This window comes from Lonchura striata, chromosome 2 (genome assembly GCF_050655825.1).
Source record: "Lonchura striata isolate lonStrDom1 chromosome 2, ASM5065582v1, whole genome shotgun sequence".
NCBI lineage: Eukaryota > Metazoa > Chordata > Aves > Passeriformes > Estrildidae > Lonchura > Lonchura striata.
Genome location: NC_140704.1, coordinates 145,834,512 through 145,849,694, shown reverse-complemented (window position 1 = coordinate 145,849,694; position 15,183 = coordinate 145,834,512). Strand labels below are relative to the sequence as shown.

The 15,183-nt window shown below is 39.8% G+C and overlaps 1 protein-coding gene across 2 annotated transcripts in view; it reads right to left on the bottom strand.

Moving 5' to 3' along the window:
- Positions 1 to 15,183, bottom strand: part of NSMCE2 (NSE2 SUMO ligase component of SMC5/6 complex) — a 132,304-nt gene that overhangs the window by 8,319 nt on the left and 108,802 nt on the right. The window lies entirely within an intron of this gene.

Sequence of the window (15,183 nt, the reverse complement as noted above, 5' to 3'; positions counted from 1 at the left end):
CAGTGAATACGTGTTGCAATGTAAACTCAATTGATTTCTTTCCTTTTGTGCTGGGCTGTTCTGCCTTCTCACCTGCCACAGTCAGACACTAATCCTGAGAATCAAAGGGTAACGTTAAGCATGTGGGATTGAGTCTTTGTAAGCTTGAGCCACCAGACAGACAAGGTCTTGGCTCCCAAGAGGGTCTGTCTATTGTAGTGCTGACTCCATAGAAATAACAGCAACTCATCCAGGCTGGGAAAAATCCTATCTCAGAGCTCCAAGAAAAACATGAATGTTATGAGGACAAGTCAGATGCCAAGTGTTCCTGCCAGCAGGGCACAGAAAATAATGAAAGGTGGGGGAGGTGAAGGACTTTGTCACATCCAGGAGTTTTGCTCTAGGAGTCAGAAGGCATCTGGGGTGAGGAAAGGCCAGGGCCAAGTCTAAAGGAAGGACCTGACAGTGCTGAGAACACCAGGTAATGCTTGGAAGTGGCTCAGCATGCCCATCACTGCTCTGAATTTGAGTTAGCCTTCAGCCCAGAGAAGTCCAAAATAACTGTCCGTGTCCTTCCCTAGGGATGGATCTGCAGTAAATGCTGTAGGAGTGAAAGAAGAGGGGAAGCAGAGAGTAACACCTTCCTGGCAAATTCTCCCAGTCTCTAGCAATTTGTGGCCAAGGACTTCCTGAGTCAGAGGTAGTATCTTCATCCTTAATAAGCCCGGGAGTTTTCCTTCAATTAATTTGTCTAAACTTGGAGAGGGGAATTTTGTCCTGGACCTTTCAGCTTGATTAGAGACAGTTATCTTTGCTAGAAAGGTTAGCAACAGTTTAATTTTCCCTGAAAATTACTGCAGAGGCTGCAGGTTACAGTTTAATTTGATTTTTAAGAGGGAAAATAAGGTGTGCAAGCTACAGCTGCAGTCAAACAGTTCAAAGGCTTTGTGCTTTTTGCCAGAGGCATGCGATAGTTTAATTTGCCAACCGAGCCAAACTAGGCTTTGCATTAAAGTACATTACAATTTGATTACTTGCTGGTGTTGCAATACAAAGTTGATCTAAGGAAGGTGGCCTCTAACATGTTGCTCTAGATTGCAATTGCAAATTTACTTGCTCCTGCCCAGGCCAAGCAACTTGCTAGTCATTTACTGCCAAGTGCTTTGTATGTGCCCTGTTTGCCAGATACTTGTGTAAAAAGCACATAGAGGGGCATTTGGTCAATCCAAAATAAAATCCTGTAAATATAAGCCATTCTTATTTTCCTGGAGTGTGAAATACAAATTAGACTAATGTATTAGCAAACTTTTAGTTCCTTTATATAATAGTGAGGAAGGAAAGGGTCATGTCTTGCACTTAACATCAATCCTCTAAAAATTCCTTTAATGCCATCAAATTCACAGCACTTGTATATTTTACAGTATTTTGTCCCACTAAGCTACAGGGACTAAATACACTATTCTAAATGGAAATACTGTTCCCATTTTACCCATTCAATACTGATTAAAGCTGCTTGATGCCAGTTTTCCAGAATGGCCTTTAAATTAAGAGAAACTGTGATTTGATGGAAATGTTATTGGACAACTCTTACAGAAATAATGTAAATGAAGGAGATTGAAAGACACTTGCAGCTAGATACAATTTGCTGTCTTATATATTAATAATAAAAAGTGACTACAAATCCTAGGGAAAGAAAAAGCAACAAGAACTCCAGAAAACCCTGTGAAACCTCCAGCTCACACATTAATCAAAGTGAGAAGAGACCAACTTTGCCTTTAGATTTTGGGAAATTCAGACTGTTCCTACTGAATTTCAGTGGGAACTGTGTCTGTAGAACAGAAAGGATATCTTTGATTATAAACCACACAACTCAAACAATTTGGTAAGCAAACAGAGAAGAAGCTTTCTTGCTCTTTCTGTATTTGCAAAAAATAATGAGAAATCCACACTTCAGATTCCTCCGATGACATTTTAAACTGCAGTTTCCTCATTGCTGCTGCTTGGACTCGATCTGAAGCAGCTTCTGGGGGAGATGAAGATTACCTAAAAAGATGTCATGAAGGCTCATCAGTAAGCTCGGAGGAGCTACTGTTTCTGGAAAACCTAAGGTGGTCATATTTTTTCCATCTTAACTACCATCACCCACAATGACATGTAAACTTAAGAAGCAGGTTAAGTACCACAGACTTGCTGAAAATAAACCAAACTGATAAACAGACTGCTTAAATGACCAGGAAACTCTAGGTCTACATGAATGCATGCCAGACATGTGACAATGGAACAAAAGTATTAAGGATGCCACAGTATGAGCAAAACATGAAAACTGGAATATCTTATGAGGAAAAAATATATTAGACACAAGCTACTAGAATAATTTTTATTACTTGGGCTTTCTCATGCTTTTCAGAAGCAAAAAGGCTGAGTAATCACTGTTTCATGCAGTATAATGTATAAAGGCAACTGCCATGCTTAGAGAGCATAATTTCATGTATCAGAGATGAGAAGAATATCACACACATTTAAAAAATGAAGAAATTCACTCCAGGCACATGAAAGAAAAAGTTGCAAAAGATGCAACCAGAAAAAAAAAAAAAAAGCCTACCATTTCATTAGAAGATGAACCACTTTCCATTACTAACATTGTGGTCAGAATCTGGAATGTCACTGATGCAATGCTAACCATCAAATGACATGAACGTGTAGGGCTTGCCTACACAGGGAAGTTGTTGCAAAATAAGTGAGGGTGTGAATACAGAATGCATTAACTACTTGGCACTAACTCAGTGTGTGGACACTCCTATTCTGCACTAGGAGTGCCTTTTGGCTGTTTAGCCTAATCCACTTCCACACTGGACTTGAGGAAGGCACTGTTAATCCTGGGCTGGAGTAGTGAGAGGACAGCTGTTGGTATTGACAGCAGAGAGAAGGCCCACCCATTTTTGCAGAAGTCCCTAGCAGTCCCTGGATGGTCTCCTCTGTAAATTTACCTCATATTTTCTCAGAACAGTCCATTGCAAGTATTCGCTACAAGCAGAAATCATGTCTATGACATCTGTTAACAAAAGGTAATGTCATGTATCTTGTAACCCCTGTGGCTGGGAGTCACTTTGCCTATTTCAGTATGACATTTGTGCATTCTTGTAGACATTCATTTCTAAAAAGGTGAACTGGTGAGGGCTTTTCAGGTGGAACAAGCTTCTGCTAGAATATGCTCCTGAACAGAACTGTTCCAGGATAATGGACAGAAAAGAGCAGTGATGGGGCAAGCAGAGCTGATAGCAGGGTCCCTAGCAGTCCATCCAACAGGCTGCTATGGAACCAGTGAGCAGAAAACCCCCCAGCTACACCAAATGATCCTACCCCAGGAAAATTATCACTCAGATTACCATTTCAATCTGTCTCTTCACCTTCTCCTCACAAGACTTTTTGACAAAGACTTCACTGTTTTCCTATTCTAAACAGCTCTCTGAAAACACCTTAGAATACTGTGCCCTGGTGCCAGGAGAGTCGTGAATACAGACACATGGAGTTTGTCACGTGTTGGGGCACAGGTAGGTATATTTATAAACTATACTGTGAGAGGGATGAAGCTCTAATCCCTGAACACTAACCTGTTGATTTTGTGATTGGCAAGAATGACACAAGCTCAGGAGCTCTGAAACTGAATAGAAAACACAGGAAACAGCAATCTGTCATCTTTGGGAATGGGCAGATTTATAGTACAGAAAACTAGCTCCACTACCCCTTTCACCCAAAGGAAGGAGGGGGGAACAGATGTGCTTTTCTTTGCCAGAAGACTGATGGTAAAATATTGCTCTTGAATAAAGACATGAGAACAAATATGAAAATGTGAAAACAAAATACCCTTTTTTCTACCCCCTTAAATGTTGAAGCACTTGAAAGAAATTTTTAGGTGCTATATTTTATTTTAAAATTAGTGTTAATGAAGACCACATTTGCAATTTTCTTCTTAGTGATGCATTTTAATACTTCACAATGCTTTCTAAAATTCTTACCTACTTTCAGAATGAGTTTACTTAATTCTAAAATGTAACATCAAGTGAATATAATTCAGTGTGCAGTGAAGCACTAAATATATTATCCACATAACCTTTTGAGTTTTACTATTAGGATGTATAAAAAGAGAAGTTGTGTTAATCTCCCAAGTTTTTTAATAATTTTTTTTTCTGCATTTTGCATATAAACTTTACCATTCCAGTTGTTCTGAATTCTGCAGCTTTGCACTGCCTGGAACACCTCTGGGATAGCCTGTCACTGCTTCAGACACTGGCTGGGTACTTAGCTGGGGCTGCATCTCCTGCTCTGCTCCTGCCTTGGTTACCAGCCCACAGTCCTGACAATCTCTTTAGAAGAGGAATTTTTCTTAAGCAACAACATTTGTAGAAGTACTAACACCCTTCTGCTTCTCTTGAACTCAAAGCACTATAGAAAGAAGTCAATTATAAGACTGTGACCATTTCACTGGTGGGAAACTGAGGCACAGGGCAGGAATACATCCAGAACCACAAGCACCCTGTGTGTTAGACCATTGTCTTTCCCATTAGACCACACTTTCTTGACCCTGAGTAACTAAGGCTACAAACAATTTCCAAATACATTCTTAGTGAATGCATCAGTTCCACCTTAAAAGCAAAAACTACAACACAAAAAAAACAGTATGTTCTAGTAATTGCACAATATCTGGTTGTTTATTCTGAGAACACCAACACTTGCACTGGAGAACACATAGTCATTTTCTAGTAAGTCATATTTATAAAATAATACATCTTTGCTAAGCTACATAAAAAAAAGAAAGAATAATTAATATCAAAACAAAACAAAAAATAAAACTGAGTCATTGTTTAGGGGGGTTTTAAGAGAGACTTACAGCAACTGGCCATTGCTCAATCATAAAACTGTATGGTTTCCATTTAAATTAAAGCAGGATGACATATTGCCTGTGTGTGTATGAAGACATTTTATTTCACACGCCTCTGTATGCTGTGCACACTGAGTACATCTTCACTGCAATAATACACAGTATATGTTCCCTAAAATAAACAAAAAATGGTCCTAATCCCAGGATATAGAGCATCCTCCAAAACAAAGTCATGGTGGCCTTGTGCAGCTAAACATAATGTTGTCATGAGTTTGAGATTATTTTTCTCAATCTGTCCTGTGATGTAAGATTAGGCTTCTTGAGTGGCAGTCAGTAGAAAAAAGTCTAATACTAGAGCCCTGAGCTATAAATACTCATGGATTATAACTGCAGAAGCCTAGTAGTTTCTGATGGTAATTAGTAGTTAATTTTAAGTCTGATTGATATTTATTCTCATGTGCCAGGAGTGTAACTGGCAGAGTGCATCTTCTTTAATGCTATATGCATCAGAAAACTCTTATCATTCTATCACTGTCATTTTTATCACAAAACATGCACTTCTGACTTCACCTTGACATTCTGTGTGGTGCAGATAACAGACAATCTGGAAATGACTATGCTTTATATAGGCAAACATGCTGGGATGATTGTGAGGGGTTTAACTAAGGTCCAGCACTAGGCAGAGTCTTTTAAACTCTCAAGGTCTCTCTATGCCTACACTTTCTTCTCCAGATCAGCTTTAATAGGGGATTGAATTGGGACAGTGAAAGGACTTGAACAGCCTCAGCACAGATGCACACAGCAGCAGAAACAAGAATGGCAGAGCAGGACAAGCAGAATAAGGGAATCTAATGTTGAACTGATGGGACAGCAGTTGCAGTGTCACTGGTGCTTTGTAATAGGGATAACAAGCACATAGTAAATGCACAGGGCATCCTGCACAGTCTTCATCTTTCTAGCAAAGGACTTAGTGTTACACTAGTTATTTTAGTCTTATACTTATTACCAGAATAGAATAACATTATAATTTACCTCTTAAGAACTATTAACTTCCCTTCCACTCTTTGGTTAGCATGTCAGCCCATGCAGAAACACATACAATCCTTACATGATGCTGAGGAAGATTGAGGGTTTGTATCTCAAAATAAACAGTTCAATGTAAGTGAAAAGATCAAACTGCATTAATTACAGAAGGAAACCAAAACTGAATACAAAAGAGCTACTCTAAGGAATCACCTTTTTGTCAGTGCTTCTTTCACATCAGAAATCAAACACAGCCTTTATAACCCAGAATTTAGGTTAGCTCAGTGTTACTGGGACTTTGGTTTGTAAAGGTAGTTTAAGAGTCCTCCTTTTCTACATAATTGGATAGAGCTAGCAAAAACATGGGAGAGCTGAGTTCAGTAACTGGAATGAATTGAAAACTTCGAAGGACTAAATCAATATATAAAAGAGGATCAGGAGAAAATTGGAGATAGACTTTTACCAGAGCCTGCAGCAAACAGGACAAGGAGCAGAGCTTTTAAACTGCAAGAGGACAGATTAAACTGGGTGTGAGGAAGACATTCTTTACTATGAGTGTGGATCCCCATGCCTGAAAGTGTTGGACAGGTCTTTGAGCAGCCCGATTTTGTGGAATAGGTCATGGGAGAGGGGCTGGAACTAGATGATCTCTAAAGGTCTCTTAAACCCGAACCATGCATAGTATTTCCCTGATTTCAAGGTTTTATTTACAGATACCAGTCCTGGCAGATAACAGCTCTTCGAAATCAAATACCACCTTGGCATGGCATGCATGCCAACACTAGAACATGCAACACAATTTAGAACATTATTTGTTAGATCAAGAAAATGAAAGGCACTTTTAGTAATAGACCAAAAAGGGAGTCTCTCCTTTAATAAATGGAACAATAGAAAATTCTAGTAACAGACAAATAGCACAGTTAGTATCTCCCCATGACAAAACATCACAGCTTTATTTGAAAAACAGCCAGGATCATACACTTCCTAGAAGTGTCCTGCTGGATTTTTCATTGCAGAGTTAATCAAGGTACAGCATCCCATTTCACCTAAAGGAAAACATGAAGTATCAGAAGGACTCTTCAGAGGGCACATACTTGAATAATAACTATTTCTAGTCAGGGAGTACAGGGGAATCTGGAAAACAGCAGCAAGTGCATGCTGGTTTTGTAAACATAGGAAATGATCACTTCCAAACTTTCAGCTGCTTGAGGTGCTGGCCAGCCGTATATGACAAACCTAGCAGGGAAGAGTCACAGCATTAGTGACACCCACAGGTATGTGGAAAGGGCAGTCATTTAGCAGTAAGCAGAGTTCCTTGGGAAGTGACAGTCTTTGCAATCACACATTCCTGGGTTACTACATTGGCCTCTGGCTTGTACAGCACAGAGTTTGAAACCAGGAGCTCGATTATCACTGACAATGCTGATCTGGAATTTCAGGAATGGGTTGTAGTAGGTCCCAGGAAGCAAACAGCACTTATGAAGTGAAGAAGCACTCCATGCCTTTGCCAACAGAGAATGTTATGTTGCTCTGAGATGTTGCAAGAGCATGAAAGCAGTGTGGGAAAAGTGCAAACAGAGCTGGTGCAGTAGGAACTACAAACAGAATCACATTATTAACCAGAGAGGCAGGAAGGTGTATGGAAATTCACACCACTCAGTGCCTGAAAATCTTCTTCAGCAAACTATTGAACAATTGGACTGTAAGCAGGTAAAGGATAACAAGGTAGTAGGAGACAGTCAATAAGTTTATTGACAAATCAAATCACACCAAACCAACCTAACCGGCTGCTCTGATAAATCACCTGTCCCTGCTGGACGAGAGAAGTCAGCTAACCTACATATCTTGATCTTAAATATAGCTTTTGGTGTTTTCCACATTACATCCTCCCAAGTAAACTAAAGAAATCAGTATAAATCTTCACCCAAATCCGCGAAGCAACACAATAATTAGGCTTTCTTCTGATTACAGTTTCTTTCTTTGCTAAAACAGAACACTGGTGTAGCAATCATTACAGTAATGCCTAAAAACCATAATAGAGATTAAACAAGATTGTATAAGACACTATACACATTCATGCAAAGACAATTCTGGCATTGCAGAGCTACTGTCTAAACAATCAGGACAGACAAGGGGAATATTTCACCAGCACTGTCAGAGATGGGAAACTGAGGCAGAAAAAGATTAAGAGCCTGATTTTAAAATGAGCTCAGCCTTTTTCTTGCTGAGCTTGCTTGAAATTCTGGCCATAATCAACATCATGGAAATCACTAGATACTGAGCTCCTTTGAAAACCAAACTTCAATATGAAAATTTGGCCCCAGAGGTCTTTTGAAAATCAACATCAAGAGGCTTACCCAAGGTCACCCAGGAAGTCAGTGGCAGGGCTGGGAACTGAACGCACATCTTCTGACTCCCACTCTGGTGCATAACTAATGTCACCCTGTGTTCTTGTTTTAATTAGCTATGGGGAGATCTCAAACCAGAGAATGCTTTTGAAATGAAGAAAAAAAAAAAAACCCTTGCAAGTGCATTCAGTTCCCTTTCAGAAGCATCAGCACAATGGGCTTCCAGCAACTCACAAGCAGGAAGGATTTCTAGCTTCTCTAACAAGTTTCTGTTTTCCTCAGAGAACATACATTGTTTGTTATTTACTTTACATATATAAAGGAATTCACTGGTGAACATTTTTTCTCTAATAATTTTTTTTAAATTGCAGTATGTCTGTGACCCATACAAATATTTTTGCAGTGACAAATGAGGATAGAAAAAGGAAGCCTGAAGAGTGCAAAGGCTCCTAAGGATTAGTAGACAACCTCTGGGGCAAGGAGTGGAGACTTCTGCTATTGCTTATTATTATTACATTTTTCCCTAGGTAGAGAGAGTTGTTTGAAGTGGTTTCCTTGCTAATGCAGTGGCAGAGCAAACTATTTACTCTGCATGTATATGTGGTTGCTTCAGTACCTCTCCTGCTGTTCCTGTAGAACACCCAAGATGCACTGCAGCAGTCCACAAGTGCTTTCTGGAACATCTAGATTGTCCATATTTTCCCTGGCTTTAGCATCATCCATAGGTCTCTAAGCACCTTCCCTGACAAGACTTTGCTGGAGAACTACTGCAGCCATCTCAAGAACAATGAAATACATAAAATTATTGCAAAGATAGATAACAAACAAGTTTGTAACAGCCCACCACATTTAGCTAAATCCTAGATGTGGAATTATTTTGTCAAAGATAGAATAACAGCTTAGTATTTCCATTCTTATTTTTTCCACTGAAAGCTTCAGCCTACTTTTCTGCAAAAGAGTATAGAGGTTGATCTGTCAGAAGAACTCTTCAAAAGGAGAATCAAATAATTTCCTTAACTCTCTAACCTTAATATGCTTTCTGTGATCACAGGTGACTCTGTGTTCATGGGTGTTGGAACTCAAAATGTCTCTCAGACATTTTTAGAGGTTCCAGGCCTTGGTCAGAAGCCTTTTAGACCCTGGCAGACAGCTGAAAAACAGCTGTGATTTTGAGTTTGAGCCATGGAATGAGTTACCAACTTTGGAGGTGGAACAAGCAGTCACAAAAGGTTGGATAGTATAGTAAAAGTAGTTACAAAGTAGAGGGTAAAATTTTTTAGTATTGTACAGGGGGGTTTTAACACTTGTACAGGGGGGTTTTTACTTTGCACATGGGGGCCAGAAGTTCTAAGATGGAGGAAAGTGGGCTGATCCTGTTCTTCCTCCTTCTTCTTCCTTACCTCCATGTTCTTGGTGATGTTGGCACTCACAGATTGGTTTAGAGTAGAAAAGCACTTAGTAATATAGGTAGTAGGTATTGGGGGAAAACTATAAACATGTAATAAGTAATATATCATATAAAAGATAGCAGCAGCCCTGGGCAGGGGGAGAGAAGAAGAAGACAGCAGACAGAGAGGATGTCAGGGTGTGTGTGTGCCTCTGCCCGGGCCGCTGACAAGCAGCTGCAGCCTGAGAAGACAATCCTTTAGATAAGTCACAATAAACTGCCTTGAGACTGAACAGCAAGAGCCTGCACAGTTTTTCTTTGGAAGCACGGGTTGGAGGAAGAACTTCACCACCACATGGGACTCCAAAGCAAGCCTGGGGTTCCCACACATGGGAATCTAACTGATAAAAGCCAATGCATTTTGCTCAGTTTTCCTCATGCAGAAAGCTACTTGGTGGAGAGAAATGGCTCATGCTGATGGCTGGAGATAAAAAGAGATGCTAGGTACATTATTCCCAGATTTCTGTCCAAAGACAAAAAATGTCTTTCTTCTTTCCAACTTTCAGTCTTCTTGTACCTCTTCAGTGCTATTTTCCAATCTGCTGTGTCCTTTGGGGTATGTTTCACTTAGGTTTAAAACAGAATCTTACTTCTCTGTCGAAAGCACCTTCTACTTTTCTTCTTTGTAATTTTCACTGCTACAAGTTTCTGTGTCCAGCTGCAAAGTTGTGCAAGTTTAAAAACAACTTTATCTAGAAAAGCCAAGAAACACTTCACTAAAGACAAAGCAATAGTTATGGGAAGCAAACAGATGGTGGAGTGAGAGTGATTGTGTACAAGCAGCATGTTTGTTTCTTCAGATTAGCTGGGCATACACCTTTTACTTACAGAGCATTTTTAGTTTCTTTTAATCAGCAAAAAGATATTATTAGGGTTAGTTTAGCACTGGTTCAGGGATTATTAGTCTTTCTACAACAGAAGTCATTGGAGGGGGAGTTTGAGGGAAAACAAATTTATTTTACAGGGCTCCCTTTCTGCTGGAGAGTGTCTCATGAAGGGGTGGCATGGGGAAAAGCAAAGGGACACCTAAGAGTAAACAAGAGAGGCTGAGTACCAAGGCTGGCAGCGGTGCCCCAGCAAAGGGAAGTGGGTGATGCCACGGAACACCGGCACAGCCGGCTGCAGCAGCAGTCGGAAGGTCCTTGCAGGCAAAGTGCTCCCAGAGCCTGCTCCTGCCTATCTGTCAGGTTCTTTTTTCCATCTTATCTGTCTCTTGTTTTACTCCACACCCTCCTCTTCTAGTATGGCTTTCTCATTGTCTCCTCTCACTTATCTTGGATCACAAGATTCTGGGGGAGGGAACACATCTTTATATAGTAAACAGGCAGTGCTGTTATGGCACTGTGCACAGAATTAATAATAACTCATGCAGAATACAAAATGAAACTTGTCAAATAAGCTCAATTGTCTAGAAGAGGGGACCTCTTCAGTTAATGGAAAATATTTTTGAAAATCTTGGCATTTAAGGTTAAATTATGTGCTTAAACAAACCACGACTGCTGCTGAACACGCAGGTTGCACATTTTGGAATGTCGATTGAACAGGCTTATGTGGGATCATCCAAAACCTTCGCAAGCTGATAAATCTGAATAATTAAGGTCTCCCTCATTAAAGGTCTCCAAAGCACATTAATCAGGTCTCCACAAGAGTAAAGTTCACTCTGGAAACAGGAATACATCTTTGACTATTCAGTTTTTTGATTGGCTGGATTTGGTAAACTGAGGCTGCATTTGAGATACTGGAGTTGACCATATACACTGTTATATGCTGCCATGCAAGTTATGCATTCTGGTGTCTGCCTACTGACCCAGCAATAGATCAAATAAGTACACAACTTTTATCTCTTTTTACTTTTGACAAGCAAGAATTTCCAAGAGCCTCATGAAATAGTTTCTTCCTCTCCAAGAGAATCACAAATGGAGAGGGTTCTTTTAATTTTGGTTTAGTTTTGAACTTGGGAATTTTACCCCATATTACAATCCTGACTATGAAGTGAGCTCCACAAGGGCAGTACCAGCAGTCTTGCTAATTGTATTTCACAGAGATCTTGTTGTCCCTAAACTCAGTGAAGGGTGGAAATCCCTCTTTACAAATACTGCTGTCGTGGCCAAAACCTTGAGAAAAAATTTTCTAGTCTGTTGATCATATGAAATTTAGAATGTAAGTAACACTCAGACAAAGCATATATACATTCATGAAAAGTCAAATACAATTTAAAATATAAAATAATAAAACACTTTTGAAGATGCAGGGGAAATTTTATTTGAAAGAATTTAATTAGAACCCTGCTCACACTGATCTAAAACCCTGAAAAAAGGATAAAAAACTGGTATAAACCAGTAGCATCAGCACCACCCTACTACACTCTCACTTTAATCCTGCATATACGTCTGGCATAGGTAGCCACAGGCATCTTTTCTCATATGCAACATTATAAAGATCTAGTTATTGGATGTTTGAATGTTTAAAGTGGCTTAAGGATTATACTATTGTAAAAGCAAGTCTCTAACTGAAATCTTAAGCTAGCAGTATAACATTACAAACTTCTTTCCAAAAGTAATTGTCTTGAGATAATACACAGCTTTTCAATATTATATGTAAATTCTTTTGAAATAGAGTACTTAACAATATTAGAAACTTATATTCAGTGTGATTGGAAATGATGGAAACTTTCTTATCAGAGGCTAACAGAAGATTTAATCCACTGAGTGCTACTTGTCATTAGTACACAAGTAGATGGGTGAAAATGCAGAGTTATTAACACTTGAGAAATAAGGAAACCTTATAATCAAAACATTATTTTACAAATTGATTTAAATGCAGAAGACGAATATGTTCAGGCAAGTCTTCTATTTCAGAGATGTTATTTCCCTTTGAAATGTAAGAAAAAGAAGACCCAAAAGAGGACAACAGACATGTCAATGGCTGAATGGGTGGGTCAGTCATCCTGGGAAATGAATCATACTTTTCATTCAGTTTTATGAAAGCCTTGCTTCGAGCATGCCTGTAATTACTATTAGCTGCAGTGGCACAACAGTCAGCCACACAGTCCAGTTTACAAGGATTAGATAGTTTTCTGAGGGTTTTCTGAGGTTTTCTCTTTTAGGACACAAATTACATTGTGATTCCCTTTCCCAGCATGTAAATGAGGGCTGGGAGAGCTGATAAAGAAATTTTAGTATAGGATGGTCAGGAAGGTTCTTATATTAGAAGCTGTTACATTATTATAATAGTCCAACTTGCTAATTTAAAATGTACAGCAATCATCAGTATGGACTGAGATAACCAAATCCTGTGGCCAGAATTAGCTCTGCCTTGGAACTGGTACTACAGACTAACCCAGATTATGGCATGTCTTTATCAGTTTTGGTATTTTATACAAGGTTTTATTACTGCCTCGCTTGAGTACCTGCCATGCAAAACTGAAAGAGATTCTTGTGTGGGCGATTCCAGCAAGGGTGCCCCAGCCACTGTGTTGGCAGAGAGAGCACTAAGTCAGGTGCTGGAAGTCTTACACAGTGCCTCAGGGTAGTCAGCTAAGCAAAGGGATCGACAGCTGTTTGTAGGGACCTTGTAACTGCTAAAGATTCACAGAGCACATCTTGATCTCTCTCACACAGCACTTTTGATCTCTCATATTTGGGAGTTAGATGCTTTTTTCTGCAAATGCTTCCCACCATCAGAGGTTAAGAGTTCTAAGGCATTTTTAGAGTCCAAAACTCTTTCTTTCAGAATACCGGGAGACAATATTGTTTCTTTCAAAATATGCCAGAAAGAGAAAGCAATAAGCAGCAGTTTTCCCCTTTCTTAGTAAATAAGAAGTAGGAAAAAAGTTTAGCTACTCCTGGATAGTTTGCAGCCCTACTAAGGAAAAAGACAATCTGCTGAAGCAACACCACTGTGCAGCTGAAGCAATGGATTAAAAAAAGAGCCAAAAACCTTGAGAATGACTTTGCAGCTCCAAGAGCAGGGCATTCAGCTGGGAGGGATAAAGTTTTAAGCTTTTCCCGTTGCTTCCTGCATTTTTTCTAGTCACATGCTGTCTAATGTAAGATGCAGTTCCTCAGTATTTTGAATGCAGTACCAGTGCCAATACCTGGCTGCAGACCACCACCAGTAATCTTAGCACAGATTTGTGTGTTCTATGGCAATCGCATCTGAAGTGTAGACTTGTGTGCTCATTACAATGAAAAAAAAATTATAACAAGGGGAAAATAGAAGCCTTTTCACAGACTACATTTAGAGAATTCTGCTGATTTAACATTTTTGTGCCATATATTTTATTCTGTCACTAGACTTTTGTCAGTGAGTGACTTCAACCAGTCACAGCTTCAGCTAGTATTTGCAGTTTATACACGTTTCTTTGCTTTTCTAACCTCCTACTTTTCACCTGGTTAGGTATCTCAGCATATAAAGGCTGGGTGGGGAGTGGGTTAAGAGCAACCCTGTTGGGAAAGACTTGGGGGTGTTGGTTGATGTGAAGCTCAATATGACCCTGCCATGTGCACCTGCAGCCCAGAAAGCCAAACATGTTCTGGGCTGTAAGAAAAACCCCATGGGCACCAGGTTGAAGGAGGTGATTCTGCCCCTGTGAGACCCCACTGGGGGAGCTGCACCAGCTCTGGGGCCCCTAAGATAGGAAGGACCTGGAACTGTTGGAGCAAGTCCAGAGGAGGTCACAAAGATGCCCAGAAGGCCGGAACAACTCTCTCATGAAGACAAGCTGAGACATTTAAGGTTGTTCAGCCTGGAGAAGAGAAGGGTCAAGGGTGACTTTATAGCACTTTCCAGTACTAAAGGGGTTACAAAAGGGCTGGAAAGGGAATTTTTACAAGGGCATGGAGTGACAGGACAAGGCATAAAGGCTTCAAAATGCAAGAAGGTAGGTTTAGATCAGATGTTATGAAGAAATGGTTAACATGAGGGTGATGAGTCACTGAAACAGGTTGCCCAGAGAAGTTGTGGATGCTCCTTTTCAAGTGTTCAGGACCAAGTTGGATGTGGCTTTGAGCACCTGGTCTAGTAGAAGGCGTCCCTGCCCATGGCAGTGGAGTTGAAACTAGGTGGTCTTAAAGGTCCCTTCCAACCCAAACCACTCTATGATTCTATGATTCTCCCCCTTTCACGTATCTCAACAGTGAGAAGGACATAGAAAGGACTGAGATACAATTTTTAGGCCAGAATGTACAACTCAGATTTGCACAATAGCCTACAAAATGAGGAATAAAAAAGAAAAATATTTAAACTGTCTAGGATTCAACACCAAACATGAATTTGAGAAATCACATTGTCCGCCTGAAACCGAAGGGCTATTCTGAAACATGGTGATACTAATAAATCAGGGATGCCATTACAATGATGACCCCTACTTCTAAGGAAGTCACAGAATAATTTGTTTTGCTTTGTTGAATTGTGAGTTTAATGAGGGAATACCTGTTTTACACCACTGTTTAAGAAACAACTCTTGAATGTAAACTCATGAGAGTCAGAAAACAAAGTGTATAAAT